Below are 24,424 nucleotides of genomic sequence, written 5' to 3'. Positions count from 1 at the left end.
GGTACTTGTGCTTCATTTCTCTATTCTTTGTGACCATTCTTTTTTGTTGTTTTGTTTCTTTTTGCTTTTAGGATTTGTATTGCATAATAGTCATGCATTTCATGATAGGTTGTTTTTGTTATTCTTTTAAAAAACAAAAAACAAAAACCAAAAAAAAAAAAAAACAAAAACAAAAACAAAAAAACAAAAACAAAAACAAAAAAAAAAAAAACAAAAAAAAAAAAAAAGGAAAAGGAAGGAAAAATGTGTTTTCCATTATTTTTTCTTGGATTTAAAATCAAGATTGGCCATATTATATTTACATAAAAATGTTTATGTACCTTGTTTAGCTTGAATGAGCTTATTTTACTGCACTTTACTAGTTTTAGCTTTGTAGTACATATTGTGTAGGAGTTGTTTATAGTTTTTGATCACTTGATCTTGATCTTGATCTTAAAGTCACATGCTTTTGATTGTTGGACTTGAACTTAATGAGAAAGGCATAAATAACTATCTCACCACTGTTTACTAGCCAATCATGAACACCTTAGTGCATATCATAAGATTTTGTGCTCAAGAAAGTGTAGTACATGCACAAAAAGAACATAAGATGTTGCCTCGGATTAATGCTAAAATTGGTGTGTACATTATTGAGCTATAATTAATTCACAATGAAATAAAATTGGTGTGTACATTATAAGGCAAAACAAGAAACTTACATAATTGCAAGCTTATTTTCTAGGAGATATGAGAGTTATATGATGTAATTCTTTAAATGATAGTTAATTTCAAACTTATGTGATGAATTTTGTAGTAATTGTAATTTGTAATTGATTATTATCTACATATCACCTCACATGAATCTCAAGCTATTGCTAGTTGCACACACTACACAAGTTATTCTTTGCTAAACTTAGTACATTATATTGTGTGTGATCTTGCTGTGGCCATCCAAGATTAAAAGTCTATTGATTTTAATGCAAAATGGGTTTTATTGTTTGAATTTTGAGGACTAATTGATTGAAAATCTTGTTTTTGGAAGATCTGGATTGAATTCAAGTGTTTTTGAAAAACTTTTCATCTCATACTCATGCATTTTATTTATAAAACAATGTGCTTTGAGGAGTTTCTGCATTAAAATGCTCTGTTTTTCAAAAATCTTATTTTTCCAGATTTTCGATCAATCAAACCTATTGCTCGACCGATCAAAAATGCGATAAAAACTTTGGTTACAATCCGCTTGGCTTGATTGGTGCTCAATTAGTGCTGGATCAATCGAAATTGATTTTCAATCGATCGAATCTAATTTTCAACCAATAAAAAATCAATTAGTGAGTTTTTAAAAAAGATTTTTCTCTCACATGTTCTTCACATTATTCAAATCTTTTCAAAAGCTTTTTGACCTCTCTTGCTGGACCGATCCAATCTGAGCCTATTTTGTCATTTTCTTCCCAATTTTTCTTAAGAATCTTTGTCTTCAAGTGCCGATAAGACCTTTTTACCCCTTCTTTTTCATTTTATTCACAATTTTCAAGCATTTTAGGTGAAATTTTCAGACCTAAAGATTTTTGGGGTTTTTGATTTTTGAGTTGTTTTCTTTCAAATTTGATCATTGGGTTTTTGTCCCTGGTTGATGTTAACATGATTCTTATGCTTTAATTTGATTAAATTTGTGATTTGGGAAACTTTGAAATTCTAGGGCTTGAAACTAAATGAAATTGGAGATTTAGTTCAATTGGGCTGTAATTGGTAAAATTGACTTGTGTAATTGATTGATTAATTCATTATATGTTGGTATCTAACTAGTGTGATGATAGATTGTTTAATTTGTTGGGATTTTTTTTAAATTGGGTTTTTCAAATTTTGAGGTTTTTTTTTTCTAAAACTCTATGTTCAAGTCAATTGTTGGTTTCTAAAGTAAAATTGAACAAATTTCAGTGCATTAGAGCATGCATCATATGTGCATTCATTACATGCATCATATAAATTGTTATTTATTGTGATTTTTGTGCTCTAACTGTCTCTAATGCAGTCTGCCCTTGGTTTTCTTTGTTTTCTTTCTTTGGTTTCTGCTTTTGTCTATCCTTTCCAACCCTTAGCATCATGGTTATAAAAACTAAAGCTAATAAGAAAACCACCTCCACCTTTACGACTTCCTTCAATAGTGATAGGTTTCGGTTTGAGAAAAACCAAGAAGCCTATGAGAAGTTGAACATATTTAGGTTTGTGTAGGTTGAGAGAAAGGTCGTTTTAAATGAGTTAGATTTGGAGATTAGGAGGAACTTTGAGTGTAGGGGTTGGTTACCTTTGTTGGACATTTCTCATCCTCCTCCAGCTGCCTTAATTAGAGAGTTCTACTTGATCCTCTCTGTCCAATCCGATGATTCCAATGTTTAGTATGTGATGAGTTTTATTAGGGGTGAAGAGTATGTCATTACTCCTTCAATAGTGGCCTCTACTCTTGGGGTACCTTTTGTACGACAGCCAGTCTACCCTTATAATGAGAGCTCTCCTCTTGATGACATTATGTCATATCTCACTGATACTTCCATTTAATGGGGTACTGATCCTCGTATTACCTCCCATGAGTTCACTAAGATTCATTATTTGTTTTTCCGAATTTCTTGTCATTCTATCTGGCTCATTTCTCACTTGCACACCATTCCTATTACGAGATGTGCATTTTTGTATGCCCTTGTGACTAATGCTTCTATGAGTTTTCGTACTCTTTTCATTCAATGCTTGGTTGAGGTTCATAGGAGTAGTTTTACAGCACATGATCTTTTCTTCCCTATTTTTATACATAGGATTTTGTTACATTTAGGATTAGAGGATTTTCCCGTGTCTAAGCCCGTACATAATATCGCTCCCATAGGTGCCACCTTCCTTAGGCAGAAAGCAGGTCAGATGAGAGCTAGCTCTAAACGTTCTAGACTAGAGTCTTCTACAAGTGCTGCATCTCAGCCTCCTTCTTTAGGTGATCCTACTGCTAAGGCTTATGTCGATCCCACTGCCGTTGTTGATCCTTCACCTTCTTCTTCAGGTGATTCCAGCATTCGGAGTATGTTGGATACTGTCATGATCGTTCAGGCGGCGCATAGTTAACTTTTGGTGGATGTGCTCACGAAGCTTCAAGCTTTGCATGCGGATTTAGCGAGCGTTCGACGATCTACTCCATCACCTCCTTTTGATGTTGAGTCATGATTGCACTTTGGCAATTCATCACAAAAAGGGGGATTACATATTGATGGAGATAGAGGGAGATTTTTTATTTTATTTTATTTTATTTTTTTGAGCTTTGGAGCTTTAGATTGTATCTAGGTGCTTCATGATGTATTTATTTTTTATGGGATGTATATGTTAGGGGGAGACATTATGTTTTTATCTCTATTATTGTTTCTTGTTTCACATGTGCTACATTGGCTATTAATTTATATTATGAGGTTATTCATGATATATGTCTTTTATTTTCTATTTTGTGAAATCAAGAATTTAATTTTTTTTATTTGTATTTTCCACACATGCATTTATGTGTTTGTTGAGTGTTTCAAGAATATACAGGTTAATTCAGTTGTGCTACTGTCTACATTGGCAACTGATAGATAGAGTTAGGTTGAATTGTTTTTGGGCATTTTATTGTAATAGGCTATTTTGTAACTTTGGGCCTTTTTGTTTTGTTATGTGTTTTGACATAGATTGCCAAAGGGGGAGTTTGTTAGGTTCTAAGGATCTAGGATTTAAATGTATTAGAACTTCAATGTGTAATATTGGTAAACCATGATCAAAACTTAGAGTCTAGATTTAGGCTGCTCAAAGTGTATTTATGTGTAAAGTTGGAATCGAGTAATTGCGAAAAATTACTATTGAATTTCTGCAAGGCTCGATCGATCGAAAATTAGACTCGATAAATTGAACCTTGTGCAAAATGTTTTTTCTGCAGAATTTCCAACTTAGCCCAAGCCCATATGATGTGTAGGGTTTTATGTTTTGCCTTAAGTATAAAAGGAAAAACCCTAGCCACATTTTAGGTGTTGTTGATATGTTGCGTGTGTGAATCTCTTGTGAGATCTAGAGGTGTTTACTTTCATACACACTTAGGGTTATCAAGATCAAGATTGATGTTGAAAGCTTGGTGATATCTTCAATTGATAATTTAAGAGCTTAAAGAAAAACACAAGTGGGAGTACTTGTGGTTGTTGTGGATCAAGGAAAGAAGTAGTCCGTGAACTTGGAGTTGTCATGTGGTTGTGGTAGTAAGTTTTTTACTCGAGTTAGCAATAGCACGTTAGTGGTCTAAGTTGCTATTGTATAAACTTCAATTTTTTCAATCTGTTTTACTTTGAGGATAGCTAGGTTAAATCCTCCCCAGGTTTTTTACCGATTTGGGTTTCTTGGGTTATCATATCGTTTTGTTCTTTATATTTCCACATTATTTACAAGATATGATTTACTTGTGTTAACCTAGATTTGAATAATTTATCTAAGTAATCACTTGGCTAAATAACTAGGTTAAACAACTTGTTTTTTAAGGGGTCTAAAAATGTACAATGTTGTATATATGCAAGGGTAGTTGTAAATCAGTAGACCATCTTTGGTTCATTTTTTAGTAGATCATGATTATTGGGCCTTTGTTTTGTTGCTTTTGGGGTACATTGGTTGATGTCAAGAAGGTGATAGATGTCCATTCTTGCTTGAAGGCACACATGCAACACAAAAATATCATCATTTGGTTGGTAGTTCCTCACTATCTTATGTGGACAATCTGGTGGGACTGGAATACTTGAACATATATACATGTTGTACTATGATTTTTTTGGGGGTTGTTTACATTCATGATTGTAATTCTTTATGAGGCTCTACATTTTGACACTACTCTTCTTTACCAAACTCATTTTATACTTAGGAAAAAATTGTGTTTGATTATTCACTTCATTGGGCTGGCAGTGTTCCTAGATTATTTTTTTGTTCAGATCCAAAATCAGTATGCCATTGTTCTTTGTACCAAATGTCTTCTGCTTTGCCTCTTAGAAACAAGGGATGGGCGTTGAAGTCATGTGTTTAATATGATATGTGTAAATGATTAGGACGTACCAATCAAAACAGCAATGTGAAGGCTGAATATTGTTTCTAAAGCAAGGAGGAATGGGGAAACTAAGATAGGGAGCTCTGGGTTTAGATGGCTGGAAAACTACCAAGACACCCTCCTAAACTTTGGACCAGTGGCCATTACACCCGAACTTTTATTTTAGCCAATTTACTCCTTAAACTTTACACACTTGCCAAATCGAGCCATCCCTTAAGTTTGCCATTTAAATCACTAACTTGATTTAAACCAATGGAGAAACATAGAGGAGAGAGAGGCTGCTTCATTGGAACTACCCTTTTCCTCCCACAAATTCAAGTCGACGTCATTACAACGACAGCCCAAACACCCATTGGCAATCTAGGATTTCTCAAGTCTTAGTCAATGTCTTTAGTCTTGGTCCATAGCATGTGTGTAGCTGCAAAAGGATCTCTGTCAAAAATATATGGACATTGGCCACGCGATTACAGTCACTACCATTGCTGAACCTCATCACAACCATAAGTCTCCTAAATTATTTCTTCTAGTGACGTGCTATCGAATTTCTAGCAGAGGACACCATCTCAAGTGCCATCACTAGACCAAGCCTTGCCGCTATTCCAAAACTTGGATCCTATGTTATTGATCTTTGCCTTGTTGGTCCTAGTGCTCTCCATTGGGTGGGTCTAGTCTCTTTGTTGTTGCTTGATGTATTGCATTGACTTGGTTGTTGCTGATGGTTTAATTTCAATCCTTTCTTTGAGTTTTTTGAGTAGAAGGGGATTTGATAGAGTGGTTGGTGTTTTTGGTTGTATTTTTGGGTATTTCTTTGGTGAGGAGGAAGGAAATTTTCATGTTTTGGTGTTTGCTTGTAGGTGGTTGATGGTGAGTTTCCTTCTTGAGAATTCTTCTGTGTATTTGATGAGAACTTCTAGTTGTTTCTTTGGGTTTTTGTTTTGGGTAGTAATGAAGGGTAGTTTTCTAGTTGTGGAGGCTGTAAGTGGGTCTTTGATGAGTGAGAATGGAGGATAAGGTTGATGGTGGGTCTTTGATGAGTGAGAATGGAGGACGGAGTGTGTTGGCCACTAGTCCTAAATTTAGGGGGCGTCTTGGCATTTTTACTTACTTCTAAGAGCATTTACATTGGGAATGACATATGCCATATGTAGGGAAAATTTAGCATAAAAGCCCAAAACCCCTCACACATCCAGACTTGTAAAAACCAACTATTGCAAAAAATTTTGCAATAGTGCTATAGTGCAATTCTAAAGGTAGAATTGCACTGTAGCTCAATTATAAAAAAAAACAAAACTAATATTTTATTCACTTACTTTATCAATTCCTCTCTCTTTCTCTCTCTCTCTCTCTCTCTCTAGGTTTTTGGGTTTTGGGTTTTGAGATATATTATTTTATTGTGTAGAAATATTATTTTAATGTGTTGTATCGTAAAATAAAAGTTGGGATGTTGAGAGTATTGGCATGGTATAATTGATAAAGTAGCTTTTTGGGATGGTAAAATAGGATAGGATAGAATTTTGGAATGTAAATGCTCTTATTTAAGCCTTAGGGTTACATTGTTTAGGAAGAGTCAATAAAATGCTTGGTGTGGGCCTTATACTTATCCTATCCTTGATCCTGTTATAAAAATAGGCTATAAGGAATATTGATAATCATTTACTTGTAAAATTTGATGAAAAATAGAGAGGGTCACGGTATAGATAAAGTAAATGAACTTTAGTGTGACCCTTTTTCAATATTTTGCTGGGAATATATGAGCTTCATAAAACAACATTTTTTCTACTTTGCTATTCTTTGCTTTGACTCATCCAGATACTTACTCTATTGTAAAACTTGATCCGAAATAAAATTTGGTCATAAAATTACAATAATCTTCTTGAAGTTCAAAAGCGAAGAAGGAACTATAGAATCTGATTTTGGTAATCTTACAACTTCTTAATGATGGGTATTTATTTTTTGAAGAGAAATGAAATTTCAAATCAGTGAGGGAATTTGACAGTACTAATTTAACCCCTAACAACATGTTTGCCCAAGTGAGTCCACATTACTTTTTTATGTGGACCTGATTTTAAGATTATTGATGGACCTACGCATCAAGCTCATTTGAAATTGATTCAGCTAATATTTGTTGTAACGGACTAGTCTATGGGGCCTTGGTCCACTTGGTCTTAAGAGTAATTTCATCCCTGTATGTTGGGCTGCGTTGAGCTAGTTCTGAACACAACCGCTATATTGTTTCTGGGTTTCTTAGCCCAATATTGGACCAATCACGTCCACTATGTCCGAATACCATCCTCGTTGCATAGTGTTCTTTTTTTTGGGAGATGAATAGTGGTTTTTAGGCTGGATTGTTTAGTCCTACAATATTGACTCAAAAAAAAAAAAAAAAAAAAACAATGAATAAAAAGTGAAACAAGATAAAGAAGATTGGAAAAAAGGATTATAAAGATACAGATAAAATTTAGAAAAAACAAAAAAAAAAAACAAATTAAGTGTAGGTGTTTTTCTGGAAGACTGCACGAAAGGTATACAACTAGAAATGTTTTAGTTTGGGATTTATGTCCCACGATAGGTTCGAATAAAAATAAAATTAAAAAAATAAATAAAAGGTTAGAAGCTAAATCTCTCTTGGGAAAGAGACCAGTCTATTAAATTTAAATTATACTGTTTTGTTTACTCTCTCTCTGTCTCTCTCTCTCTATATATATATATATATTCTTTTTCTTTTTGTGAACCAAGTTTTTTCATAATTTAATTGTTATAATATGCGGAGAATGTGAATTCAAAATTGTGGCATTCTTCATAAAGAAAATAAAAGTCAATATTGCTGAGTTATAAAGAACTTGATCTTTTTTGTATACTTATTCATTACTAGAAGCTCATTTGAGGAAAAAAAAAAGAAAAAAGAAAAATCACTAATTTTTTTTTTTAAATTAGCTTTATTTGAAGATATAAAGAAATTTTTATTTGAGATTAGAGGGATCATAAGCTGGTTATTTTGATAGTTTAAAAACATACTTTTCCTTATAAGTCTCGCTAGTACTCTCAAATGTTTGACATTTTTGTAAGTGTTAATGTTGTAAGTCTTGTCTTCTCACGCTCACTGTTCTCCATCAGGAAATGAACCTAAGATTATCCTTTTGATAAATACACCCTACTACACAGTAACCATCAAACAAATTAAAAATCAATAACAACCCATTCAAAAAGTTCTCTCTCGGAAAAACCCAAGAAAACAACAAAAGCTTGTACATTATTGGTACGTGGAGAGTGGAATGCCCTTAATTAAAGTTTAGTTGAGTTTTATACCTTCATGGGGTAAGGAAACCAAATGTCAATGGCATCTCTATCGTTACTGAATCATTAACTAGTAAACAATGATGGGTAAATTGTTCAAATAACAAAATAAATGTTTGCACATATAGCAACGATTTCAACATATTAATTATACTGGGTGGAGATTTTTTTAAAATAATTTTTTCGTTGATGGCACCGGTTCTGTTATCGCTGAATTTGTTGTGACGATTGAAACTATTAAAACATGATTTGTAATTGTAATAATGCGTAATATTAGAATACATAATCTCTGTTTTTTCTTTCTAGGTAAAGCCTTGAATCGTCAACATATCATATAGTTGCTCTTGTCTCTGCCTCTATCCACTGTTTTGTATCTCATGAAAGAAAACTAAATATGGACTCTTCTGTAGCTTTAAATTCCTCAACACTCATTCATATTTCCCCATCCTCCACCAGGTACTCATACGAATCTTCTTCTTCTTCAACTTTATATTTTGTTGGTTTGCTCTACTCTATCCCTAGATCTCACTAAAACATTGCATGGTTTTATGCATTGAACTAAAGATAACAATTTATGCAATCCTTTTTGGGATTCGTCGGAACTGCTTAAAGCTCTTGTAAGCACTTCAAACCCTTTTCGTTTCAGTTTTTTGATTGGTTGCATTATGATTTGTTGTTCTTGTTTTATACTTGATTGATGAATGGCAATATGCCTTGATGATTAGGAACTCGGACGAAAGAGGGGAGAAGGTGAAAGTTAAAAAGCAACTTCTTCTTTGTGTCGAAATTTCAGGTACATTAATTAGTGCAGATGAAATTGTTGTAAAAATGTCTGAATGGGCTTTCTTGTGTGTTTTTGGTATTTGTTTGTGCTTTCTCTTGGACTTGCATGTTTTAATTTTCAAACATATCCTTTGAACTTGGTTGCTTTAAAGCTGGCCGATATTGTGTTATTTCTTTGTGGGAAAATGCAGTGCATAGACATGGAATTTAGACTGAAAAATTAAGTTTTAACCACTGAATTGCCCTTAACTGACCTTCCATTTTGAGGTGACCCAAACACTATCAAAATTTTAGTTTGACAACCTCTACAATTTGTGTTGCCAATAAATTCAAGTGGCGCAGGTGACAAATAAGTATATAAAGCTTAAATTTAGAACTACTATACCTGAGTTTAATCATTGCTAGCAATAATGAGATAAAAATAATATTAGTTTATATTTTGGCACCTTAAAGATGTGTATGTATGCATTTACTCGAATTCTACCAATATTGTTATGTTTGTCTCTCTGTTTTTTTTTTCTTTTCTTTTTTTAGAATCATGTCTATGAGTTTTTATTAATAATTCAACTATTGTCCTTTCGGATTTGTTATTGTATCTTGGTGAAATTCTTATTCTATGGTTTTGTTATACTTTTGAAGAAGAAATTTACATTTGACATAACTAATTTCTGGCATAGACATCCTTTGGGTTTGTAGTTAATCATTAGTATATAATGATTAATATTCTTTGCTACTACTAGGTATGGGAAAGTTAAATTAAGTATTTCATTGTTTGATGTTTTAAAAGCAAAAAAATTTCTATTCATTAAATTAATTTTCGTTCTCTAACCTGGAAAATTTGTTTAAATTACCTTTTTGAATACTGCATTTAAACACAGGAATATTCCAAGTACCATTCTTTCTTTTTATCAAACCTTGATAATTTATTTAGCATTACATTTAAACACTGCCGTTAGTTTGCTACAGAACGAAAATGTGGCTAATTTAAAACTATTAAATTGAACAACCATATAAAGCTTAGAATCTGGTTTTTGATATTGTGCTATAAATGGATGGGTTGCAGCAATAATCATAAAAGCTGATTCAATGTTCTGGATAGAAATCAAGGGAGTGTATCTATCTGCCTACTTGAATAATCACTGAAATCACTAGGCTCTCAAAGTGAGTGAATTTTCTTGAATGTCTTATGGTTTATTAGGGTCCATTTCATGTCTTTGGTAAATATCTTAAACCTTTCAGCTCGGTGTTATTTGTCTTTTAAAACCATTACTTAAATTGTTTGCATGTACTTAGCTTATATATTTGAACTACTTATGCTCTAGTGAATGGAACGGCTACTCATTAAAAAGGGACCTAACTATGCTCCACAAAGAAAGAAATTTGCGCTTATTTCAGGATATGGCACAAAGATAGAAGATATGCTTGATAAGGAAGTTGCTTACTGAGAATACAAGGGAGGTTAGTGTTAAGAGGCTTAGTTTCACTAACTGTAAGGATTGCCAACTACTGCTCATGCTAGTTGGAAGAGGAAGATGGAGGCAAGTGATGAGGAGTGGCATTTGTTGGCAAAAACTGAGGGGGGAAAGATGTTAATTGGATATCATATGATTGGGAGACTCAGATTAGAGAGGCGTTAAGATGTTTATAAATGACTGTACCTTTAAGCAAGGTTAATATATATAACCTTTGACATATTAACGAGATACACAAAATATGATATGTACCTTCCTTCTTATATAGTATTTGTAAAAATATGATTGTTATTTTGTCAAAGTGCGGAAATATACTTCACTTCTTCTAACTATTTGCTATAGATTCATCTCTTATTAACATTTAACCAGAGAGGATTTGGATCCAAGCCATCAGCCATGCCTCTTTGTGTTAGTCTTCATAGTTTAACTTCTATAAAAGGTCCTTAATTTAACACATTGATAGATTTGGATATAAAACCCAGGTCAAGTAAAGTTCAGACTAACCTAGTTAAGTAGCCAATCCAAATGAACGATTAATTTCTTGTCTGCCACTTGGAAACACAAGCGGGCAAAAATTACAACCAGGACCAAAATAGTGTTCTTTACTATGTACATAAATAAAAAAGAAGAAGAAGGCTTGTGTGAAAAGAAGAATCTTAGGTGAGAAAAGAAAAAAAAATAAAAAAAGAGAATGGAAAAGAAAAAAGAAAAATAGTGGGTCAGTCAAAAAAGAGAGGAAATTGTGTCCTTTGCTTTTTCTAAGTTTGAAAATGAATCAAATCTTATCTTTCCACTTATTTTTACTCATCCATCCTACCATTTTCATTTTATGAATATGTTATTTTATGAATATGTTATGGCATTGATAGATTTGGACACAACTTGACTGAATCTACAAATATGACGAAATCTTTTTTCCTGTTTATAAAAAAAATTTTAAAAAAAAATTAGCATGTTCATACAGGCATATAGGTAGTGATTTACTACACTCTTTACAACCTGGAAATTACCATTGTACCCCAATGTAGCAATATCTTAATATTATATAATATGCAAACACACAACAGCAAATACCTTTAGTTAAATTACCGATTATCTCAAAAGTTTAAACTTTTAGAAAATATTGAGTTTAACCTAATCTATTCTTAGGATGGGTTTGGCATGAGACAACTTTTTGTTTTTTAGCTTTTATATGCATCTTTTTAAAAGTTCAGGTACACTTTAGCACTTTTTCAACTTTTATGTGCAGCTTTTTACTTTAGCACTATCCATAACTTTTTACTCTTTCTTACTTTTTCAAAGTTCAAGTATACTTTAACACACTTTTAGCAAAACGTTTTCAATAAAAAGCTAATTAAGCTATTCCCAAATGGAAACATAGTCAAGTAATTAATTAGATTGATTATACTTTAGATTTGAATTGACTAACATCACTCAAATATGGATCACAATTAGAAAACCAAATTGATGACCTTGGAAAACCTGAAATAAACTATTTCACAGTAAAGACCTAGAGGGATTTAATAGTCAATTCTCAAGGTAACAATTCAATTAGAATAGAATAGAAGTTTATACAAAGAATTTGACCCTAAATCTAATGCTACCTCATGTAGTACTTACTAACGTGACCACACTTAGCACCGAGATCCACAAACTCTTCTATTATGGATTTGTTGGACATGAACTCAGAGAAAACCTCTCAAATATTTGTACCAGTAACTTGATTGTAAATTGGATGAAGTAACTTCACTTTTGATCATTGGATCTTTTGTACCTATGAACTTAGGTCTCCATTTGATACTTCAAGAGAGCTTAGAAAATTTCAGATCTATGTACAATACATAGCTCTTCCATAATTTTGGAAAGCATGGTCTAGGGATTGCTTATATAGTGGACTTGGGATGCAAGTCTCAAAGATCAAAATTTTGACTGAAACTACTATAGATCTAATATGCATGATTCTTGATTGGTCCAAATATGCAATTTGACAAGTCAACTTAAGAGACTTTTGATAGGTCAAGTGATGCAGGATGCAAAAGCTTGAAAAAAGCACACATGATGCTCTTTTCAATGGAACATAAACTAAATTATTAGCATCTAGTAGCGTACCTCGAATTCATGTGAGGTTCCTTGAATCCACGATGTGATAGGTCTAGAATCCTTAAGAGAAACAATAGAAAAAACTTTGAATTTTATTAATCTGAATTATAGTATGACTGCCTCTCGAGGCTACATAACATATAAATACTAAAAAGAAAAAACCTTAGGATGACTAGGAAAACTTCCAAAACTTTAATTTGACTAAACAATATTAAAGTCATTGAAAATTAAGGAAATAATAACCCTAATCCTAAAAATATGATGATTACATAAAATTTCCGAAAATAACAAATTACAAAAATTAATTTGGAGATTATACCCTACATCATCGAGCCAGTGTCAAATTCCTGTATAGTAACAATTCAATTTTTCTATTTCTTCAGTGTTCTACTATTTGAACCTTAATTTTTTTTGGTTCAATAACTAACCTGAAGGCCAACTTAAGAGACAATCTAAATTCTAACTTTCAAAATTATTTATGATTGCCAACCTAAAAATATGGATCTAACATACTTATTATTGTTTATAGGATTCATTACATTGTTCTTAAATATTTAATCTATGTTAAGGTCTTTTTTTTTGTTTTTGTTTTTTGTTTTAGTTGGTTTTTAGATTGACCTCAGTTAATTAATTCAATTACCCAAGTTGATTAATTATGTCAAATTATATGCAAATCATAAAGGCACACAAATCACCAAAAAAACTAAAGTGGAGCGGAAATTAAATTGACACGATGATTTGTTATTGAATGGGGAAAACCTCTCGCAAGGCAAAAATACCACCGGGTGAATTTCAGGTCACCACTCCTAAGAATCCACTAATAAAAAATCAAGTGATTACAAGTATAAGAAATCTTACCACTACCCTGGACTATCCCAAAATACCAATCTACAGTTGAACTTTTACTCCAATCCCCAATTGGACTTAATCTTGTAGAGACTTCTTACTTTTCATGAATCCCAGTACGTGTCTGACTTCTCAACAACCAATTAATTGTTGTTGGATGCAAAGTTCTTCACTTCAAAGCACGTTGAAAATCTAGAAGCACTGGGTTACAAAGCCTTAAGGTGCACAAGAACACAATAGCTTCTCACAAAATGTATAAGTTCTCTAAATTGAGTCTTTGTGTGTTTGACGACTTTAAAATAAAGCTTTTATATGATTTAGAGGTTTAGTGAACGAAACCCTTGCAATCCAAGTCATCATGGGCCAAAATTCTGATATAGAAATTCTGGATCTGCGAAGCTTGATAGATCGAGAGGTGTCAAGCTTAGTGTTGAAAATTACTCATTAAGTCTTGACAGATAATAGTGTCAAGCTTGTGTCGAGCTTCACTGTTTCATCTTTTTTTTTACTTGTTTCTTGTTTCTTGTTTCTTGTTTCTTGGTTCAATCTTCATGTCTTTAATAATACCACTTGTGATGTTTGATCAACACATTTCTTGATACCTTAAACCTATCTTAGATCTACCTAATTACAAGTGCATTTTATAATTAAAAAAAAAAATGCCAATACATAGAAGATATGACCCTAACAATTTTTCATCGTGATATATTGCCATAATATGTTAGGAACATATTCACAAACCTTTGCTCGCAAAACCATAAATACAATTTGTGATCTAAACATATAATTCTTTAGCATCTTTATTTGTTTATATTTGTGTTGCATTACGTTAATGACAATTACCTATGTCATCATTATCAACACGTGGGATGGACCCTGTAGATTGCATTCCTTAATTTAACTCGTGTTGATGATATGATATATTATAGCTAATCTCTCTTGGAGAACTTGTTCCAAATTTGAGATTTTTTAGTCAAGCTCATGAACCAATACGCTTTCAATACAGGACAAAAGCTATTACACATGTTGTTACAAACATGTAAAGTCGAAAATTGTGACTTCAGGTCATAATTTTAGTTGCTTTTTTATGTGTGTGTAAAAGACTAACAGTGTGAAATGAAGTGTGTGTAATTAATACTTCTCTTCTAAAAAATCCATGTATTATGGTTTTTTGTCTACGTGCCTAGAAACGTAATGTCATATGAGACAACCTAAAAAAAAGAAGGGTCTAATTAATGGATATCTTTGGGACATTTGTTAATGGATCATTTAAAAAAAAAAAATTTAATACAACTTTTATGAGAAATATAAGAAGCTATTAAAAAATCAGCTACTTTTTTCTTTTCCAATATGAAGTTTCTAAACTTATTTCTAAACCAATACTCTTAGGGTAGTCATTAATTTTTTCCAAAAATTAATCCATAATAGTTGTTCAATGTATATTATTTATGTGAAAAATGTGTTCTCATAAATGACTCCACCTTGCAATCTTGTAACCTAAAAAATGAATTACAAAAGTTGTTCTATTTATACATACTTATTATTGCTGATGAGACTCCGGACATTTTTCTTTAATTTTTAATTTATATAAGTCACAAATCAATGCAATGCACGAGAATACTTACTAATTGTTTTGTAATATTGAACTATTCGCAAAATCATATATTAGAATTAGTCATGTACAACAAACCTTTTTTTTTTTTATATAAGAATATTTCATTATAGGTGTATTAAACTATTAATTTTTTTTTTAAATCTTCTATATCTTGCCCTTTACAAAACTATAAAAAGGGCAATGATTTTTTTTTTTACTAAAATAAATTATTCATATTGCTTTCTTTGCCAACTAATAGAATTTTGTTCTCTCTCTCTCTCTCTCTCTCTCTCTCTCTCTCTATATATATATATATATATAATTTTCTCTTCTAGTTTAAGATTTCTATTTACTTTTCTTATGAGCAAATTTACTAACGGTTGAATATAATGGAGATTAAGTTTTTCCAACCATGATAGTTGGAAAGAAAAGCGAAAGGTAGACGTTTTCCTGCCATTTGATCAAGTTCCAACTTGTACCATCTATTTTAGTGTTGTCTTTAATCACAAATAACCACTATATTATCATCTAATCTCTTACATAGTTTTTTTCAGGATGGACTTATTGCGGCGCTTTCATAATGAAAGCACAGCTATAGGTCAGGGGCTGTAGCGGCGTTTCTCAAAATCGCCATCATAGCTAACCTATAGCGGTGATTTCACAAAACACATTTCTTATTGAATACATTGTTTATCTAGATACATTCGTAAGTATCTACCTAATCAAAACATACGTATTTTAAGATGCTTTGGATTTTGCTCAACAATGATTAACTAGGCTAATTAAAAAAAAAAAACCAAAATCAAAAACAAAAAACTTGTAATTGATAACTTATTGACATTATTTGTCCATCCAAAAGATTATCAAATTTACAAATATCAACAAAATCTCATAATTAAGCTTATATGGATCATTATAAAATTTAAAATTTTGGCAATCTTAGTAAACATAAAATTAAATTCATAAGTGCTGCTTAGTGCATAACATGTCTGCATAAAATGGTTTTCTTATAAATGACTCCGCCTTTCATCTAATTTCCAGGCATAAATTCACCTCATATTTTGTAGATACTTCCTTTATTGAGAGTTTTGCTTATAGGATTCATGACAATTTTTCATTACTCTTTAATTTTCTTTTCAACTAGATAGAATTCGTTTGACATGTTGGGACCATATTCACAAACATTTGTTTGAAAAATCATAAATACGTTTTTTATCTAAACATAGAATTTATTGGCATCTTTATTTAGTTTATATCTTGTCTTGCATTACGTTTGTGATTGTTTCCTATATCAAGAACTCACGGTATGTACGAATTAAGAGCTTTTCTCTCTCCTACAGCTTGTAGGAGAGAGAAAGTTTTCTCTCTCCCTCTGTAGGAGTTTTTTCTCTTGGTTTGGTACAAGTTTCTATCCCTCTGTCTATACGGGTTCCTTCTTTGAGTCTTTGTAGCCCACAAAATCTGGTTAAAACTCCTTAGCATCATGAATCTTGCAATCACTGGGGGCTTTCAGCATTTTCAACGTACAGATAAGGAAGATGAAGTTGCGGCTTCAACCTTGCGACCGGACCTGGGTTTCAAATCTATGGTTTGTCCGTTTCTCATCAAGGTAAGTCCATTTTTCTGGAGAATAGGTTCAGATCTAAAATCTGTAGATAGGGGAATAAAGGTCCTCCAACTTATGTTCAGATCTGGTGTTCATTTGAAATGGCTTCCCTTCTTTTGCTTTATCTGTGTTTTTGTGGGTCTTGGTGAGAAGAATCGTTTGGGGTTCCAAGGTAAGTCCGGCCGTCTTTGGCTTTTTGGGGATTGGATCAGAGAATATTGTGGTTGTGTGAGGGTTTTTGTGAAACATGGAGTTGCTTGCAGAAGTGGACTGGCGGAGGAAGGAAAGGATGATGGCGCCGGTGTACGGTGTCTGGTGAGTCTAGCGAGTAGGGGTACGGAGCGAGCGAGGCACTCAGTTGCTTTGTCAAATCGCACATGCTCCAACAACATGAACCGGCGGCAAGGCAGCAAGTCAGGTGTGCTGTCTGGTCCGCCCCTGCCCAACGCCCTCTCCAGACGTGCTCTCTCGTGTTTCCCAAGGGTCCTCCGTGCAGAAGTCAAAGCTGCGGTTTTGGGCTTATTTTTGTTTCCCTCTGAGGCCCAAAAATCTCCCTGCCATTTACCCATAAATGCTCCCTCTCCCTGTTATGAGCCCACCAATACCCCTTTAGAAAGGGTTGCTAGAGCCCAAGGAAAGAAGCCCCAAAATTGTAATATGCAAGCACAAGAATTTAGATGGGCTCTTGGGTTCATGGGGTTAGGGGGTGCATAGTTTGTTTGTTTTCTCTCAGCTGTATTGTTGGCTTTCACTGATGTATCTCTCTCATTTGAATGAATAGTTCATCTTTTTATCAAAAAAAAAAGAACTCACGGTATGGATCTTGCAGGTTGCATTCCCCAATTTGGATTCATTGACAATTTCTCATATGTCAAACCTGAAAATTATATGGCATGACAAATTCACCCCTGGCTCTTTTACGAAGCTTCAGTCCATGAAGGTTCAATTCTGTGAAAATCTTATGAAAATCTTCCAAGTTAATAGCCTGTCAAGATTCCAAAGCTTGGAGTCCCTTGTAGTAGATGATTGTGGTTCGCTAGAAGAAATGTTTGAACTACAAGGGCAAGAAGTTATAACACGTGCACTCACTCAGTTGAAAAAATTACTTATGCGTCGTCTACCGAACTTGAAGTGTGTATGGAATAGGGACCCCCAGGGAACTTTCTTCTTACAAAACCTACAAGAAATAGAAGTTGTGGAGTGTGAGAGATTGAAGAATTTGTTTCCAACCTCAGTGGCCAGATCACTCCAGCAATTGGTCAATCTTCGAATATGCAAATGTGGGATTGAGGAAGTTATTGAATAGGAAGAAAGTGCAAAAGAAGATGTGAGATTTGTGTTCCCTAAATTGACTCTCTTGAAGCTTCGAATATTGCAAAAACTCAAGTGGTTTTACCGAGGGGTGCATACTTCAGAATGGCCATTATTGAAAACCTTGGAAGTATCTGGATCTAATGAAATTCAGATATTTGCTTCAAAGAACAATAGAATTCAAGAACCAAATGAACAGGGTCAACTAGAGACATCCATTCAACCACCACTTTTCTTGGTTGAAAAGGTAAGAGACTGATGATATAACATAAATTATAGCTAGTCCCTCTAAAAAACACTAGTCCCAAATTTGAAATTTAATATGCATTTAATTACATTTATTTTTTTTAATAATTTGATTAATTTATGTATATTTATATGATAAAAAGCTTGTTTTTGTATAGCCATCTTGTTTTAATAAAATCTTATTGTAATAAAAGCTTATAGCACAAATAGTGTTATGTCAGTTGAGTCTTTAACATTTCAAATGTGTCAGTTCAGTCCTTAATCTTTTGGTATTATGTCAAAATAGTCTCTACAGTTAAGTAATGGATGGAAAATGTTGACCATTACTAACAAAAAGGAAAATTTCATTCCAATGGGCTTCCACCTTGACAGCCATGTGGCCTATTTTTATTATCTTATTTTCTATTGTGCGAGTTATTGTGATTAGGTATGTCATTTACACACACATGATGGACTTGCAGGTTGGATTTCCTAGTTTGGAAACATTGATAATATTGAACATGGAGAACTTGAAAATCATATAGCACGATAAATTAGCTAAAGATTCCTTTTTCAAGCTTCAATCTCTATTTGTCAAAGATTGTGAAAATCTTGTGGATATCTTTAAATCTAATATACTGACAAGATTCCAAAGCCTAGAGGGAATTTACGTATCAAATTGTTGTTAACTACAAGAAGTGTTTGAACTTCAAAGGCATGGTGTTAGAGAAACACATGCTGTGACAGCTATTCCGTTGAAAATATTGAAATTGCAACGTCTACCGAAGATGAAGCATTTCTGGAATAAGGACCCCCAAGGAATTTTCAGCTTTCAAAATCTACGAAAAATAAGTGTTTTGGAATGTGAAAGTTTAAAAAGTTTGTTCCCAGCATCTGTGGCTAGATGTCTCATGCAGTTGGAGGATCTTCAGATAGAAGATTGCGGAGTGGAGGAAATTGTTTCACGTGAAGATGTTGCAGAAGCTGCAGCAAGATTTGTTTTCCCTAAAGTAATTGTCCTGCTACTTCGTAAAATGCCAAAACTTAAGTGGTTTTGCTGGGGGGGTGCATATTTCAGAATGGCCATTGTTGAAACAATTGAATATGACTGGATGTGATCAAATTGAAAATTTTGCTTCGAGCCAAGAAACAGTTGAACAGAGCCTAGTTGAGCCCTCCATTCAACAACTCCATTTCTTGGTTCAAGAGGTAAGGGGCTAATTTAACTACTCTTTTTAAATATGTAGGTTTATGAAAAATTATAACCATGTTTGGAGTGGTAATCATCTCTCACAAATATGGAGACAATAATGCTCATAAATCTTTATACTTGCATTCAAATATATATCCCTTCGCTTTTTTTTTTTTTTTTTTTTGGTCCATGTGTTTAGAAATATTGGTGTCAAATTGTACAACTTGAAAAAATTGATCAACAAAACAGGTAAATGAGTTTTTTGGAAAATGCTTTTCTTATAAATGACTCTTACACCACCTTGCATTCGATTCACTGAGCATATGCTGCATCATTTTTTGTATGACATTTTATATTATTCCATAGTATTAATTAAAGATATTGTTCTTTCATCTTTACTTTCTTTGATTTTTTTTTTTAATAAATATTTCATCTATATATGTTCTAGTAATAAGATGATACCATGTTCCTATCATTAATTGTAGAGACTTCCATTTCATTAATGAATCCTATTTTTTTTTCTGTATTGATTTGAATTTTTATAGGGTGCATTTCCCAACTTGGAGAATTTGAGATTGGGTTGAAATCACAACATGAAGGAGATAGAACTCGCCCATTTTTTGGAAGAAGTTTGCTTTTACAAACTGAAAGCCCTTTCGGTGATTGGCTATCTAGCTATTCCCAATTGGTCTGGTTTTCTTAAAAGATTACACAACATAGAGAAACTTGTTTTGACGGGTAGTTCTCAGGAAGAAATATTTCCATATGAAGAACTTTTTGATGAGGAAAAACATGATAGGATACTCCCACAACTAAGAGAATTAGAGCTGTTAAACCAACCATTGCTAACATGTTTATGGAAAGAAGACACTCAACCAAGCCTAATTTTGCATAATCTGGAAAATTTGAAAGTTTCACAATGTGGCAAATTGAAAATTTTAGTGTCATCTTCGATATCTTTCCAAAATTTAACAAATTTGGAAATATTGAAATGTCATGGATTGATTAATTTAATTACATTCTCAACAGCCAAAAGTCTGTTACAACTCAAGAAAATGAGTGTAAGTGAATGTGAAAGGATAACAAAAATTGTAGTAGGGGATGGAGGTGAAGCGAATGAGGTGATTACTTTCACCCAGTTAACGTACTTAAACTTGATTCTTTGCCAAAACTTGCAAGCTTTTGCTTCGAAAGTTATTCCTTTGAACTCCCTTCATTAGAAGAAGTAATTGTGAGGCAATGCCCTAAGATGAAGATTTTTTCTCACGGAGCTTTAGGGACACCAAAGCTAAAAAGAGTACAAGCAACACAAGAAGATGAATGGCATTGGAAGGCTAACTTGAATACCACCATACATTGGCTCTGGGAGGGCAATCTATAATATCACCGTGCAATGGTTCTTTTGAGAAAGTGTAAGTTTATTATTCAACAAATCTCCTAATTTTCCACATTATTAACTTCAATCTTTTTAATGCATTAATGCATGCACAAGAGCAACCTTTTCCCTCTCCCACTAGATAATTATCATAATAGAAATATAATAGAATTATGTGAACATTGCCAATTTTTAGGAACAGTAGAATTCTAGTAAATTGCACTAGTATGTCTCCATCATACATATTATTGTGCCCCTTTGCATTTCGTAAGCACACACAAAAATAATATTATTATACTTAAAAGGATAATATTTTTACTTGACAATACTTTGATGTCAATGGTTATAATGATTGATACTTTTGTCAATATGTTGTTTTCTATAATGCAAGGTTGAGAATTCTAAAGATGGAGATCATCTTAAATATACAGCAGCGGGAATGTGGCTTGTTATTGTAGTTTGTGGTACTTGGGATCATGTTTCTTTCACCTGAAATCATGTGCTTAGAGGGTCGTCATCCCCATGGTCATGGAACTCATAGTTCATCCATTTGTTGTTTATTATGCTATAGTTTTTCTATTTTCTTGTTTTGCCATGTTTGAAAAAACAAACAAACAAACTGTAAGGTTGAATTTATTCAACCATCTAATTGGCTTTATTCTGTGCCAAATTTGCTTGTAATTCAGCATTTAGTAACCCTGTATTTAGGTGGGATTGTTGTAAGGGTAGTGAGTGAGATAGTGTGAAGATTGCTCAAGAGTGTGCAAGAAAACAGAGTGTCGCGGCTGGGACTCGCGGGTGGACTCGCGGCTTCAACCCGCCAGAAGATGCACGTTTCGCATTCCACTTCACTTCAGTATAAATACCCTTTTAACCCACGATTGAAAGAGAGCTTCCAGAGAGAATTTTGAGAGAGAAACCCTAAAGAAAAACCAGATTGTTTCACCCACAATCTCTACCTTAGAGTCTCATCAAAATCCCTCACTCTCTTCCTCTCCATTGTCAAATCCTTGAGAGGCATTATACCAAACCTGGTTCTCACCATTATCATCCCTGTGAGACAGACGTTTGGAGTTCTGGGAAGCAGTTAGGAAGGAGCCAATATTCATTGGTTGATGCTACGGTGTAGTAGCGGAATCCGGAAAGCTAGAAAAGAAAAAGGTTCGGCGCAACCTCGTTGGAGCAAGAAGCTTGGAGGGCTTAGGTGCATTGGGTAGATTAGGCTTGGAGGGTCTATTGCTATCCTTGTATCCCAACTGTATTTTCTAGTGGATTGATTACCACTTGGAGGGCGGCGGAGAGGTTTTTCGCCGAGGTCTTCGGTTTCCTCTTCGATAACATATCTGGTGTTATCGCTGTGTTTGCATCTTCCTTCCTCTCTATCTCTGCCTTTACATTATCTGCTGTGGTTTATTTTGTTGTGGCTTAGATAGTTGTTTAATCAATTCCATGTTATAGCATATGTTAAGTTTCCGCACACTAGTTGTTTAACATATTGCGTGTGTTGATTAAATTGGTTTTTGGGGGTCTAAACGTTCAAAAGTGTTTTTGTACACGTTTTTGAATTTTCAATTGGTATCAGAGCAGGTACACAGCTGTTTGGTTTCATTACCATTGTGTGATCCTTGACTCCCTTTCTTTTTGAGATGGATAAGTCTCAATCCCTTAATGCACCTCCATATTTTGATGGAAGTAATTATGCATTTTGGAAGGTTCGTATGAGAGCCTTTTTATGCTCTATTGATGAATCCGTGTGGGATGCTGTTGAGATGGGTTGGACCAAACCTGAAGTAGCCAAATCCACATGGGATAAGGCAGCACTTACTGCATCTAATGCTAACAGTAAAGCACTAAATGCTATTTTCTGTGGTGTGTCTCCAGATGAATTTCACAGGATTTCTCACATTACTATTGCCAAAGATGCATGGGAGATTCTGGAAACAACTTATGAAGGCACGAAGAAGGTGAAAGATACCAAGTTACAAATGCTGACCACTCGGTTTGAGGAGCTCAAGATGAGTGAGGATGAGTCTTTCGACTCGTTCTATGGGAAGTTAAATGAAGTGGTTGTCAGCAAGTTTAACTTGGGGGAGAAGATGGAGGACTCTAAGATTGTAAGGAAGATCCTTCGATCATTGCCGGAAAGCTTCCGTGCCAAAGTAACAGCCATTGAAGAGAGCAAGGATCTTGACGACATCAAGGTTCAGGAGCTGGTTGGTTCTCTACAAACCTATGAGATGACTCTGCCAAATCAACGGAAGAGTAAATCCCTTGCTCTAAAGACCACTAATGAGAAGGTGGAAGATCAAGGCACATCGGGAGAAGATATGGTGGACAAAGATGTAGCCTATCTTGTTAAAAATTTCAGAAAGTTTTTGAAATTCAAAAACAATGGAAAATTTGATGATAAGAGAAAATTCCAAAATTCTGGAAGGGAGAAGAGGGATTTCCAAAGGAAAGATGGAAAAAAATCCCATTCCACACAAGGTGTCACTTGTTTTGAATGCAACGGGCATGGAAACTTCAAGAAGGAATGTCCTAATTACTTGAAATCGAAAGGCAAAGTGTATGCCACAACCTTGAGTGATTCAGACTCGTCCGACTCAGAATCTGAAGAGAGCTGTGATGGAGAAGGGAACTACTCAGCTTTCATGACTATTGCTCATGTTGAGTCTTCGGATGAATTGAATTTGCTTGTTCAAGACCTTGGAGAACATAGTGAGGATGACTCACTAGGAATTGTTGAAGAATCAGAAGCTGAAGAAGAAGAAAGCACAGCTACTCTTCAAGAAAATTACAACTCACTTTTGGAGAAATCTGGTGAATACACAAGGGTGGCCAAGGCTGTTGTGAGAAAGATGAAGAAGGCTGAGGAGGACTACAAAAGTCTCCTAATCCGTTATAGGGAGGCCAAATGCGAGATTGAAACTCTTAATGGTGAGCTGTCCGAAGCCTACACTAAAGTGAGATTCCTTGAGAATGAGATTGTTCAAGCTAATGCAAAAATAGAGAGGGTCACCACCAAGAAGCTAGATGATGTTATATCATCTCAGAAGAGCTTTTCAGACAAATCCGGACTGGGATTTACCGGAGGAAGTAGCTCAACTGGAAATGTCACTAAAGAAGTGAAGTTTGTCAAAGCCAAAGATCCAGTTGTAGCTGACCCTATTGATGTGAAGCTCGAGGTGGAGGAGAAGAAGAATGTGGTGGACCAACGGATGCTAAATCATCGTAATCAGTATGTGGGCAGGTCTAAATCTCGTGCCAAGTCACGTCCTCGACCACAAAGAGGTCTTAGAGGAATGTATGTGTGCCATTATTGCGGACTTCAAGAGCACACTCGACCAAATTGCCAAAAGCTGAGAGCAAAGAGCAGTGCAACTCCTCAAAGGTCAGGAGGACCCAGAATTGATAGGAGAACTTGGGCAGGGGATCAACCTAGAGAGCAAAATGGAGATCCCGGAATGATGAACGTGATGAAGATGATTGGTGCATTCACCAACTGCTTGGAAAGCTTCTCACGAAGGTTTGAAAGCCCTAACTCCCGTACCCAATCCTTTAAGG

The 24,424-nt window shown here is 34.2% G+C and overlaps 1 long non-coding RNA gene across 3 annotated transcripts; it reads left to right on the top strand.

The window, feature by feature from the left end:
- Positions 1-8,568: 8,568 nt before the first annotated feature.
- Positions 8,569-10,874, top strand: LOC126717747 (uncharacterized). 3 transcript variants are annotated; one of them, XR_007652735.1, is made up of 5 exons: positions 8,569-8,812; positions 8,921-8,973; positions 9,082-9,149; positions 10,203-10,300; positions 10,462-10,874. It is a non-coding gene; the product is annotated as an uncharacterized LOC126717747 (long non-coding RNA). The 3 variants fall into 3 exon arrangements; XR_007652736.1 differs by having other exon boundaries at positions 10,203-10,874; XR_007652734.1 differs by lacking the exon at positions 10,203-10,300 and having other exon boundaries at positions 8,570-8,812.
- The last annotated feature ends 13,550 nt before the right edge of the window (positions 10,875-24,424 follow it).

Source organism: Quercus robur, chromosome 3 (genome assembly GCF_932294415.1).
Source record: "Quercus robur chromosome 3, dhQueRobu3.1, whole genome shotgun sequence".
NCBI lineage: Eukaryota > Viridiplantae > Streptophyta > Magnoliopsida > Fagales > Fagaceae > Quercus > Quercus robur.
Note: the sequence above shows the minus strand (reverse complement) of the source record. Positions and strands in the feature narration are given on the sequence as shown.